Below are 22,279 nucleotides of genomic sequence, written 5' to 3' on the forward strand. Positions count from 1 at the left end.
AGTTAGCATGGCTGAGTAACGTCTGTTTCTGTAATCAGACAGCTAAGAGAATAACGTGCTTAGCCTTAGGTGATTGCCTTTCCTTCATCAGCCCAAGCGACTGCCTACCTATTTGCATGGAACAGAGTACGACTAGGGGTCCATTTTGAAGGAAAGATCAACCTGCTTTTATTTTTTAGTGTAGGTGCCCTCCAAAGATTTCAGTGCTCACATTAAACTCCAGTTGACTGATTAATATGGAAGTTAGGCTCTATTTTATCCTCGAGGAAGCCTTTATTGATTTCGTTTCTTCAGCAATTTTTTTTTGTAAACTTGGTATCACAGTTCAGCTCAGATTAGCCTCTGAGGACTTTTAATTAAATTGAGTAACTGATCAGATTAAAAGGTATTTGTACCAGTTTTGTTGCACATTTTTCAAGAGAATTTCCTACAGGTATTGACTTAAAAGAAAATTAAGTTTTGGCTTCTGGAATTTTTGTAAGTCCTTCTTGTGTCTTCTCCAACACGCTCTACTTCTCTGACACTTTCCATTTCTTAGACCTGATCACATCTAAGACGTCCCTCATCCTCCTCTGCCTTTGCAGGGATGACCGATAAAGCTGAAAGCAAGGAAAAATGCAGCATTATTGGCAACAATATGTTATCAGAACTTCAGTCCAAGCAGTTCTAACAAGTTCTGTGCCTTTGGTCCCATTTTTCAATTATAACAGTTGTTAAGTCACACCCTTCTGAGTTGTTCTGGTAATAAATCACTTTGTCCATCTGGAAAGTCCCTACTCCCTTCTGGGAAACACTTCCAGTGGCTGTCAGGAGCCCGCACCCTGTTTATGAGATAGTCCCGCTGGACAGCATAAAACACACACAGAGCACCGAGCCACCATTGTGACTCTTTCTGTACAAAATTCACACCGGTTTGAGCAGCAAATTATACTAAAAGCCTAGAGGAGAAGCCAGGAAAGAGGCAAAATGTGTATCTTTTGGCTGCCCTTCTGTTGAATAACAGCTAGGTGTACCTGCAGCATCTGCTAACAGGCAGTGTCTAGGAGTTCTTCGAGGAGGAAAGTCCCTCACCCTCAGCCACCATATTTATGTTCAGTATTTGTGAAACAGCTCCAGTTAACAGGGCTTTCAAATGACTGCACCACATAAGACCTCCAGCTTCTCAAATGAGTAGTTTGAAAAGATAGTGAAAACCAGCTCCTGGTACCCCACTCCTTGATCAGGATCCTTCCTTTCACCTTGGCTGTGTCAGGACATGGACAGAAAGTGGAAGCACTGACTCTCTACATGCCTGCTCTGTAGATGGAGAACTAAAGCCCTTTTATCATTTTGGAGAACGAAATGGTCTTACAAGTATCTGCTTCTCTTCCTCCTCTAGTAACTCAGACATGTTGGTGAGTCCTATCTTAAGGTTGAGTTGGTGAGTGTATCTTAAAAAACAGGAATGGGGAGAAAATTATAAAGCTATGCAACCTCAAAAGTACCGAAGACACACTCTAGTTATCTACTGCTTTTCCATCTAGCAGAAAACAGACATCGAGGTGCAAAAAAGAGGAAATTGAAAGAGTGGGCACCAGCTGGAAGTACAGAAACCACTACTATTCACATCAACTGCAACTAGCAAATATCTCATGGCTCATCAATAGATGTGGCACTGCAGGCAACACAAATCGATTCCTGTGGTGGGACAGTGTGAGACTCTGTTCAGAAGATTTTACATAGAGGGAATCTAACTCTTCAGGCATGAAGGATAAAGCTAGCTTATTCTGCTGTAATTAAATAGTGAATGCAAAATTAAAATGTTTTCTATAGAAATAGCATATTTGCACCTAACCTACAAATACAGGACAAATGATTCTGACAACAGGCAAATGCCATCTACTCAGCCACCTACAACGTGGAAACAACAGAGAGACTCTGAGCAAGTCTGACCTGGTCCAAAAGAAACAACCATTTCCAGGAGGTTTCTAACTTTAGCAGAGGTTTAGCGGCAGGTTTCTAAAATAGCTACAGGGACGTATGTGAAGAACAATACACCATGTCACGGCTGGCTGGTGAGAACAAGACAGAGGAGGGCTTGCAATGGAGCAAGTGACGAAGATGGATTGACTTGAGTGATGTTTAAATTTGGTTTATTATGGGGCTGTGGTTGACAGTGTTGCAAGCTGCTCACCTCCCAGAGAGATAGGCATGTGGGCCATTCTTTGATTTCATAAATCATCCAGGAACATACCCAGAGCATTGACCTTTTACGGGGAGGGAGCTCAGGGCATTCAGCATAATTAACACCGGCATGTCGGATGGTGTCCAGCACAGTTTAACACTCCTTAACCTCTGCCTCATTAGACATCTGTCCTGTCATTTATCTTTCTGTTTATTTTCCAAGTGATATATTATTGGTAATAACTAAGGAATGGGCACTGATGTTACTCTCCATGGAGCTGCCATGAGTCAGCTGGAAGTCAGGCCAGCATCACTCTAAAACTGGTACACAAAACGGCTTTTACAGGATTTCAGATATTTTCTTTGCCAAGCAATTTCCTCCTGGCATGGGCAGCTAGCACCCCTATTATATGATCTTTTATTTATTTTTACTCCTTCCAGACCAGATTTTAGGAGTTTTTAATACCAGCAAGTATTATTACTGTTGGTAATAAGACCTGAATTATTCTTTTTGCAGCAGAAACTTCATCCTGCCTGTGACAACCACGGCTAAATAAGAAGCCAGCAGAGAAATGGCAGGGTCTTCCATTCCAACCACATATATATACATACTTGTACACAGAGGCAAATACACAAACACACACACTCACACTGTTGCCTCCCACCTAGGTCGTCATCATAATGGCAGATATTAAGACTCTTTTCTAAATACAATATTTTAGCATGTCTATAATTGACCGAATATTGGAGGTTTCATTAATGCTGCCTTTCTTTATCAAGCAGCAATTACTTTTCCAATATTTGGTATATAGAGTTACACTCTGGAAGGGGAAAAAAAGCAAAGAAAGCATGGGGCCACAGTGAGGAGAAAATGAAATATTACACATTTTTTCTCTGTTGTGTAACATATGTGTTGTGATATTGGATGGAAAGTAAATTCCAACAAAGATTTTTCTATGGTACATATGGTACTAAGCATGAATTTGGATTTCTAGCAGATTATAAAGAAGGTACAAGTCCAGAAGGACCCGTAAATTAAAAAAAGGCATTCCAGATTTGTTTATATCATGGATATTTGTGAGTCAGCTCTGTAATAGATGTAACACCTTGAGAAAATATTGATCATGTTTTGTTTAACTGAATAACAATATTTTGCTTTTAAATCCATCATCGCATGAAAGATATTGAAATTTTAAGCAATAACAAACAATTTTATATGAACAATATTAGCACTGAGACACAGATTGAAGTTGTTAAGGAACCCACTGGCTGACCTGAAATGTCCTCTATTTAAACACACACACACGCACACAGAAACGTTCAGCAAAACAAATCCTAAACAATATCAAATGTCCTGAGAAACTGCATGAGACAGGTATCCCTGAAATTTGGATTACGGTGATGAGAAAGCGCAAAGCAATGGGAGGCGAGCCTGTTGCTGGCTCGTGCTAGTTGAGGCAGGCAAGCACGGCCAAGAAGGAATTCAATGGGTGGGAGGGAGTTCGCCGGGGTACCAGAAGCTTCACTTTCCAGATGTACTTTATTTATAAAATGCTTAATCCTTTTAAAACTACCTACATCCCACACAGATTCGGCATTGCTTTATTGCTTAATTAATACCATCATCTCAGTTTTGCCTAACACTGTGGTTAGGGAAAAAAATTACATCTCCGCACATTCAAATGCTCTAACATGACACTGTGGAAGCTGTTTTGATATCATAAACATCTGCTCTTTGACTGCTTTGGTTCAGGTTCTTCAACTGGGCATTTAGCTGTACTTTTTTGAAAGCTAGGATCACGTAACTGAAGTTTAAAAGCTTGAGAGCTACTAGTCTCAGACTCTTTGGCTACTTCTTCAGCAGTGAAAAACTTGCATAGACCAGTCAGTCACAAGATGCCTACGCACCATGGGATGCACTTACGAAAAAGGCAATGTGATCTGAGAATGAATCCAGCAAGGTGTTTCTAGGAGTATGAAAGCTACCAATGCAAGGCCCTTGTGAAACCTCAAATATTGTTGGTCTTTTGGGTCACCCACGTTGACGAAACGGGAACTTGTACCAGAACAGGTGCAGAAGTGGCTGCTGGGATGATTCAAGCAACGGAGAGTTTATTTTACAAGAGGAAATTAAAAGACAGTGGCTTATTTAGCCAAGCAGATCCAAGCCTGAGAGGGGATACGGTCATTCTTTGTAAATACAGCTGGAGAATAAACACCAGAAAGGGGAAAGGGCTTTTTAAGCTTAAAGACAATGAGTTGGCATAAGAACAAAGAGTTATAAGCCAGCCATTAAGAAATTCAGGCTGGAAATTAGGTGTAGGTTTCCAGCTCTCAGAAAGGTGAATTTCTGGACCTACTACCTTTTTGGAGCATCGGGGTCAGAATTCACCACTAGTTTGCAGTGGGTTATGAAAGATTTTACATGATAGAGCTGCGCATTGGTGCCTCCTCAGCTCTTCCCGCACTGTCCCCGGCCAACAGGATTGTGAACCAGTCCAGAGCATATTTCCAGGCCACTTTTCTGCATTTTCTTCCTTTGAAAACCAGGGCATGAGAGTTACCAGGGTGGAAATAATTCATACGTTGTTCATACTTCAGTGGTGTTGCTGGACGGGAGTCAAGAAGCACTCCTGGCTGCCTAGGTATGGGGCTGAGGGATCTTGCAAACCTCTTTCAGTCCTGCAAAATAATTCGTCTGAGGTAAAAGCCTTAAAACAAGAGGGCAATCTGTGCTTTCCCTGTGTTAGCCGGGCAAGGTAAATCTGTCACACACCTTGCTTTACCTCAGTCTACTGAGGAGGGGCACAGCTTCAGGCTGCCCTGACTGCAGACTGCCCAGGCCCCAGCCTCCCGCCAGGCACATCTCCAGGGTTTGGTCAGCCACTAACCCCTGCAAAAGGAGCCTCCCAAAGTTCTGAACTCTTTGCCTAATCCTACTTAAGAGCAGCATTTAAATGTTTGTGTATTATTTCTCCTAATTAAGTGCCAAAAGTTTTGAGCTTTCTCCTCAGCAAGGGACACTCAACCCAGCCCAACCTTGACGTAAATCTGATGACTTCAGTGATTCAGTCAAGCTACATGAGTCAAATTTGGCCGTTTTTCCCCCATTAGTAATAAAATTAAAGCTTTATTTTGAAAGTACATAATTGATAACATTGTCAACAAAATTCATCATTTCCCCAGCATCAGCCTATAATGAAAAGCAATGATGTTAATAAAACACAGGCCATAAACAAAAAATTGTTTAGCTCTGTGTTTCTAGCTAAATTCTAAGACTTTTAAATTTTGTATATTGAAGTAGAAAAATAGAGTATACAGAATAGTCTAAATCTATAAATGCATCTAATGAGTTGAAAAAAGAAATTTTAGTTTTTATAGTCTTCTGTTATTATTTAAAGTCCCAGACAGGGTTACTATAACATACACAAAATAGATTATGTTTAGCAAGAAATTTAAAGATCAGAATTCCTGTAAACACCAGTGTAACATTTGGGCACAATAAACTCAGCTTCCTTTTCTGGGTAAATGCCTGCAGATCATTTACTTTGGAAAATATTTGTATGAAAAAAACATGAGGTTTTGTTCTGGTTCTCTCAAGATAGGAAGTGTACTTGCTAACACTGGTATGGACCCCCCCCTCACACGTGCACACACCACACAACATTGAACCTGAAGAACACCTCCGTCTGAACCTCCCTCCAGATTGTGGTGGCAGAGCTTCAAAACCTGATTTGTGCCTGTGATGGGTTTCCCTCTGCACTGCAGGGGAAAGAAAGGGGGTCAACCCCTCGCCTTGTAACAGCGGTATTTTTATCTCACAGCTAGCTCAGGCAGGAATTCGGGGTGCATGGGAGATTTGCTCCCTTTTCAGGAAATCAAATGCTCTTGGCGGCGTTGTGGTGTGTTTTCTCAGCAGGCTGGGATATTACCGCAGGACAGAACCTGCATCCGGCACTGGTCTGATGGACACAGCACTCCCGGGATCACTTTCAATACCTAACGTAGATGCCCATACTGACACACTGCAAAACATGGCAGTGTAATCTGCACTGGAAAACACACTGAGGACGTCTTCCAGAAACTAAATTTTCTTTAGCCCTAAAAGTGGATGCATAGCCTGCAGATGCAGAGGTGGCTCTTCATGGACTCAGGTGCCTGCCCTGCCCAGCTCAGCAAGGCTTGTGAACATTATGCAGGGAGGGGACTGAGCTGGAGACCCCTCCAGCCTGTCCCACTGAAGGGCTTCGCGGCCCCTCCCCCAGCCCAGGACCCCATCCCATGTGCCACTGTGACACCCTTGGCATCAGGGTGTGACCTCTCAAACCAGGATAATGCCCAAAGCCAGATCTGCCCAGCTGAGGGGCTTCAGCAGTTCCACCAATTTGTGTTTGAATTACACTCCAAGGAAATCTTTGAGCAAACACACCAACAGTGTGTGGAAACAACCATGAAACCACACTCACTGATGAAAAAAGCCAGTATTTCAATTCTTCCCAAGAAAAATTAGAAGATTTTTTTCTTTTTTACAAAATTATTCTTTTTTCCTGGTTCACACTATTAATAATCGATGCTATCTCAATCTCAGCACAAACGACTACGGACATGCTCCTGTTCACATGCTGAGGCATCAGGTATAGACTCACTCCGAGACGGTTACACCATGGTGTCACCTGGACCTGCTCCAAACCGCATGAGAAAAGGGCAGTGTGATAGGGTGAATATCATCAGCTTCACAAAGGACCCTACTGTTAAAGTCAGTAGGAAAGATCTTCCAAAAGAGACAGATACAGGTCAGATGTGCTAGTTTCCTCTAAACTCACCTCCAAAATTCGTTCACCACCTCAGGTTCATCATAACTGATAATTTTTGCACAGCACTTTTTTTTGGTCTCTCATCCCATCACATACATTCCTCTCTTTCAAAGACAACTTCTTAGTCCTAAGAGACTGCTGCAGAAATGCTCCAGTTTTGTTGTTGTTGCAAACCAATGAATTCAGGGCTGTGAAATTTCCAGCATTCATAACAAGTTTGTTTAGTCTTTGAGGGTTTTTTCTGCCATTTTTACTTAGAACACCCTGAAATATCTTTAGATGCATCAGTTAAGTTGTTGAAGTTCCTCTGTCTTCGTTTCCATTGGAATTCAGCTTCATTCCAATAAGTATGGGATGAAATTTGGAAAGGAACATACATTTCCAAGAAACACAGGCCCCATCAATTCCGCATATAGTTGAACTTCCCAGGTGCCCCAATTATTTTTTTAAATGGGACTTTATTTCTAATTACAAAAGTTCTTTTTCCTAATGCCAGCATACGAAACAACATCATCTGATACTGATCAGTCATTTTTTGTCTAAGTAGATTATCATCATTATCTACATACACAACCTTCAGAAATTCACACTCTGAATGAGTTTCCACTGTTTTTGCAATACTGTCTGTTTCTTCACTGAAGTTATTCTGTAAATCTCCCACCTATATTTAAATAAAATACATGCATAATTCATGAACAAGGAGGTTTTGAAAAATAGCATTTCATATTAAGACATTAAGGGAACAAGCCTAGACACAGGCTGAGTATCATATCATTCCTCATCCCACCACCATCCATATACTATAGCTGGATAATTTCACTATGGCACCAGAAGGCCCTGCTTTTCATTAACCAAGAAGAAATCTTCTGTCACCCCCATAAAGTCAGAAATACCGTTGCCTTTTCTTCTGCACAGGATATGGGACGGCTCTTTCTGAAATCTTCAGACTTGCTGACAGAGCAAAAAGCAAGGAGCCAGATAACCCCTTCTCCCAGCTCCCCCCCGCCCAAAAAAAAAGGCTGCTGAGCATACCTAACAGTCCAGAGCTTGCCAATTTTTTTCCCTCTTAGCACAACATCTCTAACAAATGTACATACCATATCTTTTTTAAAAATTCATATGGAAAAAAATTTAAACCAAATGCCACATGTTCAAATGACATTTCAGTTATACAAAAAAGTCTTCTCCATTTAGGTTACAAGATGGTGGTTTGCAATAAGTAGGGCTGTATGGTGAAGATATTAAAGTACTGAATTGCAGGTCAATGTCTGAGGGAGTTGATATTAATATAGCCAAAAAAAGAAACTGTGCTTTCAGTTGAGGTTTGGAATAAGTGGTGAGGCAGTGAAGCAGAGATACAAGAAGGCTGTTTTGGATGGCAGAAGCTTAAGAGAAGGTGATTCTCAAAGCAGCGGTGTTTGGAAAGAACAGAGAAATCAAGATGTAGCCAGCCTAAAAGAGCAAGAGCAATGGCAGGGAGATAAAGGTAGGAAGAACTTTCTCAGAAAGAATAGTAGAAACCCAAGGAGGACTTTCAAACTAGTACAGAAACATGTAATAACATTGTAAACATATTAAAGAATTTAAAAGAAGAAAACAGGCCATTAATCTGGATGTGTCTCTGTCGATACCTGACTTGCAGTAACAAAGGTCACAGACTCACTGTTTCCAATAAAGGGCACCGTTCCACACTATAAAGTCCAATTTCTGGAATATTGGATGAAAGATTATTTTTGGAAACATAAACTGGGAAATCATTGAGGTCTCTTTTGTACGCTGATTTACCAGCTTTTCCAAAGAGCAATATAAGAAGCGTTTATGAGTTCCTATCAAATATGGCTTCATTTATTTGTCAGAAAGTTCACAGAAAGTACAGGAAGTGAGCTACTTTATTGCTTACATCAAGAGCGGGGGCTGGGAGCAAATCTGTCCCTACATCCTTCTGCAATAGCGGTATTGTCTGAAAAGAGAAAGTGAGAGAGAGAGGAATGGGCAAGCAAGAGAAAATGGGGAAGAGAAGAGAAGAGAAGAGAAGAGAAGAGAAGAGAAGAGAAGAGAAGAGAAGAGAAGAGAAGAGAAGAGAAGAGAAGAGAAGAGAAAAAAGAAAAGAAAAGAAAAGAAAAGAAAAGAAAAGAAAAGAAAAGAAAAGAAAAGAAAAGAAAAGAAAAGAAAAGAAAAGAAAAGAAAAGAGAAAAAAGGAAAAAAGAGAATTACAAATTGGCATTTCTGTCTAAACACATTGCACTTGGAAAAGCTTTCCTCATTAGCTTTCAGACATTAAAAGAGTCTGTGTTCCTTGTTAAAAGAATAAATCTTGGCAAACTACCATTGTGACAGAATGGGATATATCTGTGTCAAATTATGAACCCTGTGTTGTATTAAGAGTGCAAACAAGCCCGGACATGCTCAATTACAACCTATTACACTAAATTCATATGGCTGCAGGACCTAAAAAGGCTTTTCGCACCTCAGTAAAAGGCTAATGCCCATAAAGCCTACATCCCTTGATTTGGGTGTGCCTATAGGAGCGGGTGCAAAGGCACACAACTGAGCTCTGCCCGTATTTGGAACTAGCCGGAGAGGAGCCAGCTCCGGTACAGAAGCCACGTAGGATATGTCTACACAGCCGATTGCAGGCAGATGTGAGCTCCCTTCGCCAGCACTCTGAACTAGCAGGCAGAGTTGTAGCCATGTTTACTGTGGCACAGAGTCATTTATGAAAGAAACAGAAAACAAAAAAACAACAGCGTTTGAGGTCCTGGTCCTGCCTTCCTCATAAAGATCTGGGTTTGGGCCTCTCCTTGTCTATACGATTTGCATTGTACTGCCAGACAGGGCTTATTAGTTCAGGCTCAGTGCTTTCCTAACGGCAGTTTTGCAGTCTCCAGACCATATATGCAACAAACGCTGCCTGCAAAAGACACACTCTCATACGTTAGTACACCACTAATCTTAAATTAGCTAAGCAAAGCCACTTTGCAGCTTCCAAAATAAAACTAGCCTGGTCTAGCAAGACTGGGAGAAGAACGCAGATTTCTGCATCTGTCCAGATACGCCCGGAAATGCCCACCTTTGGCTCCCTGCCACTGCTCCGCTCCCATGGAATCAGAGTGCGAACACTGCATAGGGGGGAACCCTACGGAAAAGCGGGATTCTGGTCATTCACAGCACAGCGTCACCGCTGACTTTGAAGATTTGTGAAGAAAAGGGACCAGGAGTCTTACTGGCTTTCTTGTCTGAAAATAACTGAAAGTTACATTAGTGTTTCACTGAACCTCAGCTACAGACTAGGAACCCCATTGCAGCTGGTGCTGTGCTACAACCTTCCAATGAGATTAGGAACTAATTAAAGCAGACAGGAGAGTGCTGGGACTAAAGACATTTTTGATCAGCAGGGCAGACAGCGGCCTGAGCACATCAGCAGCCCTGGCGCATCTGTGTATTAGGGAGAAAATGAGCTCAAGTTTGAGGGCCCTGAGTCTCAGGACTTGTTTATAACATGATATTTAACTCCCAAGTGCTGTAAAAGTGAATGATTCACTTTATGTACTAAATTTCTTTGCTGAGCCCAGCAAAGGACTTAAACAAGAAGCTGTAGCTACAAAATCTCTGGTGCAGAGGTGTGGGATGTGGCATGTGTAAGTAACAAGGTAAGTAATTAATGTGTAAGCAAGTAATTAATGGAAGTCTGAAATATCTCTGTAACACTGTCAGGGATTTTTAAAATCTTGATTCACCCTAGTTGAAACCTGTAGGAGTGCGCTAGCTTTAAAGAACGTGGAGTTAGGGGGGTTTCCCAGGTGCACGAGACTGAAGAACAACACAACCATTCATGCCCCTCCTGTACGAGGCAAAATCCCGTTATTGGGGCAGTCACCCACCAGTAATTCAAATTACTGCTCTGGCTGAGCCAGAAATTGACTTCAAATGGGGTTCTCCAAAGCACATGAGTGCTGTGCCCACCTGGCTCTTGTGAGACAAGCGTGGAGACAACTCAGTCCCTTTCTCCCCTCCAAAATTCTGATGTCTGTTGATGGCATATCAAAAGAGAATGGAAAAAATTAAGTCCTAACATTTTTAAAGCAGAGGGAGAAGCATAAGAAGGAGGATCTCCTACCCCACTCCAGAACTCGGACACCAATTTCAGTGGATGGCTGTCTGTGTGTCCATCTGGGAAGTGCAGCTAGTAGGAGGCTGATGTGTTCAAGCCACATACTGCAAGCAATGCTGAATAATAGCCAGCCGCTCTGTTGGATGGGATGTAGTGTCAACATGAGACAGGTGACCATGGAGGTAGGCACTCAGCTGGACTTTAAATATCAATACTTAACTTTCATGTTTTTGCTTCTTTCTAAGGAGGCTTTTCACAACCAACACCTGCATTTTCTCAGCTTCCTCTAGATAGCCTCATTAACTGCACATAGCTATCCTATCCCATTGATTTTTCTGCTATGTCTAGGTTAGATAAACTGCAAGAGTATCCATTTCCAGAGCTGGGAGGGGTTTGGAGGCAGTATCCTCAGTTCCCTAAGAGGGGTAACACACTGCGCTACTCAGTAACCCATGACAATGAAAAACAAGGAGCATTGCCGGAAACCTCAAAAAAGAAGCTAGAAATACTAAATGCAGACCACTACATAATACTGCGAGGATGGACAATTGTTAAGTGGGAACTGCAGCGTAAGTGCAGACAGTTGTTCACCCCGTTCTTTTGAGCAGAAAGCCAATAGGTAACAAAAAATTTTCCCACCCTGGCAACCTAAGGTACGTAAGAGTCAGAGGTGTTAAATATCAAGTAGCATCCAAAGAAGATCAAAATTAAGGTATCCACTGATAAGCGTCTGAGGGAACTATCTTAGCCTCTCTCTGGGAGAGTAAAACTACAGAATAAAGCTGTGTGTATATGTATGCATGCTATATGGCTTATTAAGTGAAGGTCTATAAGCTCAAATTATCTTATATAATCAAATCGATTAAAGATAGTATAGAAATTATGACAGAAAGTTATGAAGATGTGAATAACCTTATATGTCATTAATATCTGGAATAACTTTGTTCGGTTCTGGCCACTTTATACCAGAATAATAGAGTGAAAAGAGGAATCCAGAGGTGGGTGTTCATTATTATTAAACACGCAGGGTAATTCCCATTCAATCACACAGGGGAAAAATAAAGACTGAAAGCAAGGTCAAAGAGGAAACGATGAATGGTGCATATCAGTGGTTTTTGTTTACATCTAAGTAAAGCTGTAGCCAAGGATAAGATCTCCATTTCAGGATGCCCAGTTTAGTGTTGCAAAAATGCTCTTCTGAATCCCAGTAAGAACTAAAAATTTCCAACTTGTTTATAAATGAGCATTCTGAAAATACAATTTGATCCAGGCACATCAGAATATTTCATCTGAGACTCTAAAAACATAATAATACAAAATCAAATAATGTTGAAATGAAACAAGATTTCAAAATGAAATGCAAGATGGGTTTTTTTTGTGTTTCTGGAACACTTTTACCAATTTTCTTTTGTAACAAAATTATAGTGAATCTGACAGTTTTATAAAGCAATTTTCATTCCAGCAAAAATACATTCTCTACTTGAATTTGGTTTTATTAATAGAGCTGCGGCCAACTGTATTCCTACTACTCATTCATTTGAAAATAAAAAAATAATAAAAGGAAGGATATCCAACAAAATTATCAGGCAAAATATTTAACACCAATAAAGGCAAGTACAGCCGTAAGATACAGCTGAATCCAGAGTCTTCATAGGAATCAAAACCAGATGAGATATTTAAAATGGGTAATGAGCACAGGCAGAGTTGCAGTAGAAACATTAACAAAAAGAAAGGTACCATCTAGTGCATAAGTCAAACATTAACTGATTAGGGAGAAACTTTCTCTACAAGCGAGTTATTCCTGACTGCTTGCTATAGTATTTTATGCACTTTTCCTGTGAATTTTCTGGTGCCCCTCAGAGACAGGTAGTATGTGAACGGACAGATGGACGGCCTGCTGCTGTTTGGCCCTATCTCTGTTACTGTACATCCTAAAAGAAGCAGGGGAGATGTTTTGCAGGTTTCATTGCTGGAAGACCCATTTCCCCCATACCTGCTGTCCCCAAACCTTTGCATCTTCTGTTTCAGAATCATTCAAAATTTGGCTCACTATGCAACAACTCATTCATCCATTATCATGCTGCTTGGAAAGACCTCTTTTGGAGATAGTTTTCACTGAACCACTTCCAGAGGTCCCTGTTTTCCTCTGCTAACATAGGTCTAGCATTTCTTTTTACTTTCTTTACTGTGTTTACTGATTCAGATGACTTTTATGTCACGGCTTGCAAGTCTGTTCCTTCCTTTCAGCAGCGTTTCCTCCTCTTGTTTAAAACTTGCTGAGTGCCTTCTTACATTTATGAGGAAGCCCATCCACAGTTCAACCAGAACACTAAATATATTATACGTTCTGTTTATTACATGCCCTGGAGAACTGTATTTAACAGTACTGATAAAAAAAAAAAAAATTGGCTATAGTGTTCTTTGAAGGAAAGAATTAAGAGGGAAGCTCACAAAAGTGCAATTCTTACAGCCAGTCAGACAGACGCACTTATCTGCTTCTCCAGCGTTACCTCACAGGCAGTAAGACACTTAGCTGCAAAATTTATCAGCTATGAGGTCATTAATAAAGCTGGTCAGTCTCAGTAGTCACTTTAAAGACGATAGTGCTCCATGATAAAGTAAAATACTAGAAGATAGTTTTGTTATATGCAAGTTATGATTTTGTAGTTTAAAGGATTTTGACAATGCTTTCTTTGAAATTTCTGGCCTAGATTTTCAGTCAAGGAGCCATTTACATATTCGGCTCTTTCCATCAAGCTGGCTTTAAGAATCAAGGAGTACGAGTGAGTCCTCGCCAAAGAATATAAAAGAAAATGCAAGAATTTAGATTTATAGTAGAGCTGGTACAGCTTAGCTTGGAGAAATCTCACCAGGCAAGCAGGCTCTTTTCCTTAAAAGAAAGCTCTTTAAGCTTGCAAGCTATGGAGAGTTTTACTAATATCCATGGAAAATTCTGATATGGAAGTAGGAAAGCAGCAAAAATTTAAAAGTCTAATTATAAGCTCTTCTGTCAACGCTCTCTTTATGTGAGCTCTTAGCTTGTGCCCACTTCAACATTGTCCAAATTCCCACTTGAAGGAGCCAAGGGACAAGTATCCCTGTACGCAGCTGTCATATATAATGTCACAAAGAGGACCTGAGTCCATCTTGTTCGCTGGTGGGAAGGTTTGTGGGTCACAACCTTCAGCTGAGCTCAGCCACAGAAAAAGAGTGAACTCGCACGTGTGTCAGGCTGAGAGCCCACACGCAGACACGGTAGTGCCATTGGTAAGCTCCAGTTAACTGGGTTGTGTGTGTAAGTGCTTGAGGCAGCCTCATATTCAGAAACGTGGGATGTATGAAACTCCCAATGGTCAGAGTTGCCAACGATCAAGCATCTTAAAACTCTGCTCAGGCTCCTAAATAGAAGCGCTATGGTGAATATTCCCCTGGACCGAAAGGTTTGCATTAGCCTGCACAGGACCGGTGGGGGCTGCCTTCTCCCAGCCCCCTCTGCCTCCTGCCCATCTTTTCACACCTTTACCAGCAACAGACTCTCTGCCCCAGTGTATAGAAGCTGCTTCTTATCACAGCCTTAAATATACATATCCTAGAGCTACGGGGAAATTGCAATCCAAATTGTGCAAATTGAGGGCCACATCTCTCACAAGCCAGGCAGAAAACTGCCGAACGCTTGAAGGTACATTTTCACAGTTAACGCACACAGCAGATTAGTTTCAAATCAGCTGCCTAATCAGGGTTCCCAGGAAGGCTGCAGGCACATTTTTCAAAGATGAAGAGAAAGGCTTTCCTGCCACTTTAACTACAGTCGTTACGAAATCCCGGAGTGCGGGGCTGGCAAGGCACAGGGTGGGTTTCTCCCCAGCGTGTTCCTTCTCTTACATCTCAGGCTGCCCCCTTTCTCCCAAGAAACTCAACTCCCAAGAATATACAACATGTATCTTTTTACCACAGTATTTTTTTCCTTTTCTCATTTTTAATTTCATGAAACAAAATGTACTTCTCCAAATACTACGTCACACAAGAGCTGATATTTATGTGTTATTTATACCAAGTAGCCGACTGAACAATGGAAAGAAAATGGTGAAAAAAAACCCCTCTGCCACATTTTTTAACCTGATTATAGCATCGTGCACTTGTCCTAATAGTTTTACCTTCTTATTGAGATAATAGACCACAAAAGGAATTACTGTATAGGTATCCCACACTTCAGCTTATTAAAAAACCCTCTTAATTTCCTCCTTCGGTTTAAAACTCAAGATACAGGAGTGCTTGCCATGGGAACCCTGTGTAGGACACCACACTATGTAAAACCACCCCTGAAATATATTTCCCTAAATCTAGAAGTTGTCCCTGCAGACTTACGTGAATGGCTCTTCCCAGAGGCAGAGCCCTCCCTGTTGTCTTTATTTGCGAGCTGTGGTCTGCCTGGAAGCAGCCACAAGCCCTCGGCCCCTTCGCTGATGGTGCAGAGCGAACCACCAAGGAGGGCAAGCAGCTAGGGTCTGCAGGGTGGCCTCTGTGCCAGCAGTCCAGCTCAGGGGAAGGACACAGAGAGAGGACAGCATTCCCACCCGTGGCCATAACAAACATCACTCATGCCCATACCCCATAGGCAAAACATTTCCATGAGGCAGTGGCTGAAAGCCTCTTGGAGAGCTTTACCAACTTTTAGGGTCTCATCTAATTTGTATCCTTTTCCTCTGTCTTACATAGCCAGAGAAGGTGCATGACCCATGCATTTGACTGGGATGGAAAGGAGCCACCGTCCCTTGGCCATTTCTTTTGACTGGTGATATGTTGTTTCCTCTGGTCAGAGACCCTTTCTCTTCACAGCCTGATGTAGGACTATTTACTCTGCCTTCTGGGAAATCCATCATTGTTCTGTAAATAAGATAATGAGTTTGCTGCAAAGCTGACACTGGTCTAACCTGCAAATACACAATTAACATTAATGCCATGCATGACTTTTGCCAAATCCTCGCCTTGTGTCATCACTGTGATTGGCATGTTTGCAGCACACATTGCAGGAGCTTGATTTGGTTCACAGCTCTCAGTCATTTTTATGTTCAGACATATAATCTAATGAGGTGAAAATGGAAAGCAGCCCCTAAGCATTTGGCTATTGCTGGGAAAGAATGCAAATTAAATATTTGAAAGAGAGAGCGGGGCACGGGGTAGTGTGTCACAGAGCTTCGGAGTTCCATCAGGTGCCTCGCCAGCTTGCACAGCCTTTGTGTCCACATTGTCTGCCTGTTGGACGGAGCTAAGAGACAGAAGAATGACAGTCTGGGGAAAAGAAAGAAAGACAGTAATTATGGGACGTATGTGATTAGCATGGTAGCCAGAGAAATTAAACCACTAGTCCCAGGAATCTTCCCTTCTATAAGGTACCTGTGGTGGAAGAGAAAAGCTCCTCACTACAGAGTTCAGCTGGAATCCACTCCCTGCTAGTTTAGCTTGATTGCTTTTTTGGATACCTACTGTGGGGGTTCAGTTCCTTGACCTTCCTTTCTATAGGACTACATTGTCCTGCCACGAAGAAAGGCAGATTAAGAATTTACAGGGATCCTTCCATCACTGGACTCTGACAGGAGTGCTCAGGGAGTTCATTTTGCATGGCTTAAATTGCTCCAGGCCAGCATTCTTATCAAAAAGGTTTAGTTTAATGTAAAACACAGAGCTTTTTTCTTTCTTTTTAATTTTAGCTCCGTATTAAACACCACTACAAATTTCCCTTTGAACAGCAAGTTCCTGAGCTGCTTTCCTTTGAATAACATATAAATTTAGACTAAACTTTATTGTTCCTGAGTAAATCAGTCTAGTTAAGAAGTTTATAATTATTATTAGGGAGGAGAAATGTTTTACATAACAGCTGAAAAGTCTGGAAAATTCCTGGTGTAATTAGACCATGGGTTCATTGTTTGCTTGCTCTTTAAAGGTACCAGCTTACAGGATAGTTTCCAAACTTTGTCTTTTGGGTGCCTTGGGATTTTGACAAGGTCGGAAATAAAAAGAATTAAAAGTCTGGTAAGCATTAGCTGGCATCCCAACCGTCACTTCCAGCAGGATTTCCACCCACACCTCCCAGCACACGGTGCTGTTTCTCCACAAACACGTTCCCTCCATAATTCCCCGGCATTTTCACAACACGGCTGCGGTTCCTCAGATGGAGCTGATGGCTTTGGCAGCTCCGGACCGGGTGGTGCCATGATGGGGAGAAGCCCCCCGGGCCCTGCAGCAGCCCAGCACTTCTGTCTGGCACGGGGGTCCTCCAGGCACCCTGGAGCATCGCAAAAGCTGCTTTCCCCCAGTAGCACCGCAGGTACAGTCAGGCTGGGAGCCAAAAGTTCATTCCTCTCCCATCCCTTAGGCACTTTGAACCCACACTTCGCCTGCAAAAACGCTTGAACTATTAACTGCCAAGCTTCTGGGTACTCAGAGACAGGAAGCTGTTTCATTTTACAGGGAATAATTAAATATAAATTTGGCAAGAGACACGGGGCTGGTGTTAGTGTAATTCTGGAGCCAGGTAAGCGCTCATCAGAGAGGATCAGACCAAGCTTTCTGTCCCTGCTCCAAGGACAGTGTGTATAGTCTTAGATTAAGCCTCCCTGAATAAAACAGATGCAGCAGAGCAAAGGGGGTAACCAGAAGCCAAGTGTCCTTCCAGCACCACGCTTTCATGTGCTCTTCCTCTGTTTCTGTGTCCTCTCTTCAGCCAGTCCCCACAAAGTCATGCTCAAATGACCCCTAAACTAGAGCTACAACATCTTTAGAAAGTGAGAGAAATAGCCACAAAGGGAAGTGGAGCTGCGGATGAGGAAAGGACCTTTACCCGCATATACTCAACCCGGTCTATCAAATTTCATCTGTTCCCTGAAGTTGCTACCACACTGAGCACTGTGGGTAAGATAGTTTGGAGAACACTTGTGTGCGATTCTTTTTGAGGAGTGGGTCTAAAACAGGCATCAAACGGCTTAGTGGTCTCCAGGCAAAGGTAATAGCGAGATGGAGAATTTTAACAACAGAAATGTAGGTGCCTAGAGAGTTTAGACACCATCTGAGCACAGATTTTAAGGATCTGAAATTTGGACCTAGAGTTAGATCCCCTTTGGAAACCAGTCTTAAATTCCTAGGGTGAAATAGAGGCCAACTGCTGCTGAAGTCTGTGGGAATTTCACCGTTGGCTTCAGCAACGCCAAGAGCTCCTTTCAGAACTAGAATGGGAACACTTATGAAGTATAAAGAATAGTCTACTTGGCAAATGACATGCAATTTTCTCTAGCCCTGTGATCATAAACAGTACATGAATTACATGAAATACCCATATTTAATACAGCAATTATAATTTCCAAAGAACAAATTAAAAAAAAAATAATCCATTTTTGCCAGCACTTAAAGTATGTGTTTGTTACTTTCTACATGAACACCTACCTAAACTGCCTGTTAAGCACACTAAAAGTCTGGGGAATGAGTATCACAGTCAAGTGCTGTAGATGGATGGTTTCATTCTTTGTGGGAAAGACTTGCTTTTCAAAGAAAAAGTTTTAAAACTTCAGAGATATTGATGTATTCTCAGCTAACCAGATGCTGTATACTAACTGTGTGCCAGTATTCTCTCAGTGCTGGAAGAGAAATAGTTGAGACAACATATTTGATGGATTTGTTTAGGGATTTTGTATGCATATGGAAATCATTTGTTTCTCTATTGCAAAGTATGTTTGATTGTTCAGTATCAACATTTAACTAGAAAAAGTAGCTACAGTGCTCCCAGTTGTGTAAAGCACAAACTAAACTAAACAAAACCTGAAAAGCAGCTTCAGCACATCTCATGTTCATTAGGAGAATAAACGATGAAAAAATTAACTGATGACAGGTATTCAGATTTCCATAGCTCAACAGTTTAATGTAGGACTCTTGCTTGGTTAAGCTACGCAGAAGGAAATCCTAAAAGACTGATGTGAGCCCACCTGCAAAATAAGGTTGGTCGGTGAGCATCAACAGGTTCCACTGAAGTGTTAACTATACAATGCAGCCTCTAAAGAAAAGTAATATCTTGTTTGTATATTCTCACTACAGAAAAACACTGGTGTAAAAAGGTTCCTCCTTCTGTTCCTGAGGTTCCCAGGCGCAAGAATCTCGATGGAAATACAGCCACATGTGGCACGCACCCTGTGCCAAGACATACATTGCAGGTGATACAGGATGCATTGAATTCATTACGTGCACACTGCAGAGATGCACATCCAACTAAATGTATTCCAGATTGGTTAGACTAATTCACATGCATGGATCAGTTGTGCATGCAGGCTACTGCATTCTTCCTTCTTCACACAAACTTCGTTTTCAAGCAGTTTGGATTTCGTTGGACATGTCATCTGATAGCCTTGGGTCTTTCTCTATTCATAATCTGATGATGGGGAAGAGATTCTTATTTTACAGAATATATTCATCTTTCCAAAGCATGATTTTGTCGTCCCATTTTACCTTAATCGAGGTTGAAAGTTATAATTACTATGATATGCTTTTTTTCCTTGAGTGGTTACGTCTAGCTACTTTTCTGGTATAAAGTTCACAGAAAGCAAATTCAAAATTTACTTGACTTATTTTTATTGTTGCTCCAGCATAAGATCTGTTTTCTTGACAACTTTCTCAACAATAAATTTCAAAAGCAAATTTCTTTAAGAATCCAATAACCACCCAAAACTATTCACTGCCTGGGTAACTTGTTCTTTGTCTTTGTTCAAATGCATCATAATTATGTTTTTGCAATCAGAATATGCAATAAGGCTTAGGTTTTGTGAACCAAAAGACTTGTATATAGCTGTTTTATGAAACTTAACATATAATTGTCTTGTAGATATAAGGATATAGACAAATTGAAAAGGAATCGCTACATTTTGGGATACATTACGATCCAAACTGTTTAGGTTTGTACACAAGAAGCAACTAGAAATGGGGCCAGACTGCCTTCTAGGCTGGGGTCTGAGTTAAAATCGCACCAGAAAAATTTGGTTTTACTTACCACAACAAAAATTCTTAGGATTTAGGATACAGATAGATTTAGTGTTACTCCTGCATCTGTACTCCTACTGCCAGCAAAAACCATCAAGTTTAAATTTTCAAATATTTCACTTAAAAAGAATCAACATCCTAGGATCAGTTTCCTTCCCAGAGGAACCTGGATAAAAAGAGACACCTGTCTGTGCACGTTTGCTAGTGCTTCTTCATTTACAAGCTTTAAAACAGTATAAAAAAGGGCCTACAAAAACTGGAGGGGGAAACGAGCATGGCGCCATGCTGGAAAAAGAGCAGTGAAGATTTACACAGCTAGTAAATAAAACAGCCATCTCACTGCTGCCTTCACTGTAGTCCTCCTATTTGGTACCCGAGCCTCTGGCCTGAGTGTTGGGCTCATCCCTGGTGTGGCTGCTGCCCCCTGTCCCCTTCCCATCCCCTTTCCCTCACAGCCTGTGATGCAGCATTGGTGAGGAGGGGGCTCAGATTCATGTCCAGCGGGGTGGGAGATGCTGCTCAGTCCACCTCCGTGCCATGGTTTTCCTGCTGGCATGCCAGTGCTGGGTAAAGGGAGCTTCTCCTGCCTCAGCGCCTTCTGCAGCCCTTTTTGCTGTAAGGTCTCCATGGAGCCTTTCCCATGGGACTACAGAGCCACAGAGCACTGAAACACCATCCTGGTCCCACATATCCAAGCCTCATATTCTCTCTTCATTTACAACCATTTTTCACTGCCCAACCAAGCAAGGCCAAAGGGTTCATGATGGTGACTCCTCTCCCATGAACATAGCCAAACTGCTGTGCTGGTCGCCCACCGGTGAGCTGGGAACCTGCCCCCTGGCAGCTTCTGCCTGAAGAGCTTATTCAGGAACACTTTTATACCTCAGTAGTACCTTCACTTTGAGGACTGTGAAGGATTCTACAACCTCAACTAGATGTTGCTCCAAAACACTTCAAACCACATGTGTTAGGTGATTATCATCTGCTTTCCCAGTGGGGAAACTGACTCCAAAATGGTTAAGGCCAGGTTTAAAATGTCATACCCAAACAGAAGCATTCTAGCATTCACTTTCAGAAAAGCTGAGGTACCCACCAGCTCAGCTGAAGTGAACATGGGCTGCTGTTCTGTTGTCCTCTCAGGAGATCAGACATTTCTCAAGCTGATTAACAAAAGCAGATTTTTCTAAAATGAATGGATACTTCAAAATCTGGGCAAATTGTGGCTTTTCCAAATCTGTGGCAGAGACTTGTACATGTCTTAGTTAAAACAAGTCCTGAAAAGAGAGAAGAGTTCTTCATCTTCCCCAAAATCGACTCTTAACAGACTACTGGCTTTAATAAATTTGGCACCCGAATCAGAGACCCAAAACTGTGTCTGAGGCTTTTGCCATCCAGGGACACTGTTCTGACCCTACAGCAAATGTGCTCCTGTGAGGCAAGGAGTTGGCGTAAGAAAACTGACTGACAGTCAGAGACATCTCAAAGCAGGTACTAAACAACTATGTAATTCAGAAAAGACATCAGTACATTTTCCCAGGAGGCTGTTACTAAAAGGGAGACAGTGGGCAGGAGGAAAGCAGCAGAGTCTGGACCATGCACTTCAAATTATAGTGTTCTCATGCAACATGTTGAGGATTATATGCTGTAGAGGCAAAACTTGCAATGGACTAAATGGACAAATATTACTCATTGCTTGGGACAAGCATTCTGGGAAACAATTTTTAAATTTTTTTTTCCTCTTTTCTCAATCTTAAATGAGGGATTGGTGTGTGAACACTCCTGCCTGGTTATGGAAGACATTCATCGCCTCCCTCTCCCCCTTCCTCAGATCCAGGGGTGTCTGGGTGAGGAGTCCAGGGGCACAAATAATTGAAGTCAAGCAATGAATTTCTAAAAGATACAAAGGTTTGCACTGAGCAAAGCTGTATGGAGAGCAGGTAATTATTCAGACTTTTCTAATCAATGTAAAGTAGGTTAGGACTGTCCCAACTAGCCTGAGAGCAGTTAAATGAGACACTGTACACACAGATTGCTTTTCTGTTTCTACATTTTCCACCTGATATTATTTTCAAAGCTATTTGATGTGAAAAGAAAATTTTCTCACGCGTTCTATGTACCTGTACACCCATCTCTGGTCACAATTGTGTCTCACTAGCAACTGAAGAAAAATATC

The sequence above is a fragment of the Larus michahellis genome, chromosome 3 (assembly GCF_964199755.1).
Source record: "Larus michahellis chromosome 3, bLarMic1.1, whole genome shotgun sequence".
Lineage (NCBI taxonomy): Eukaryota > Metazoa > Chordata > Aves > Charadriiformes > Laridae > Larus > Larus michahellis.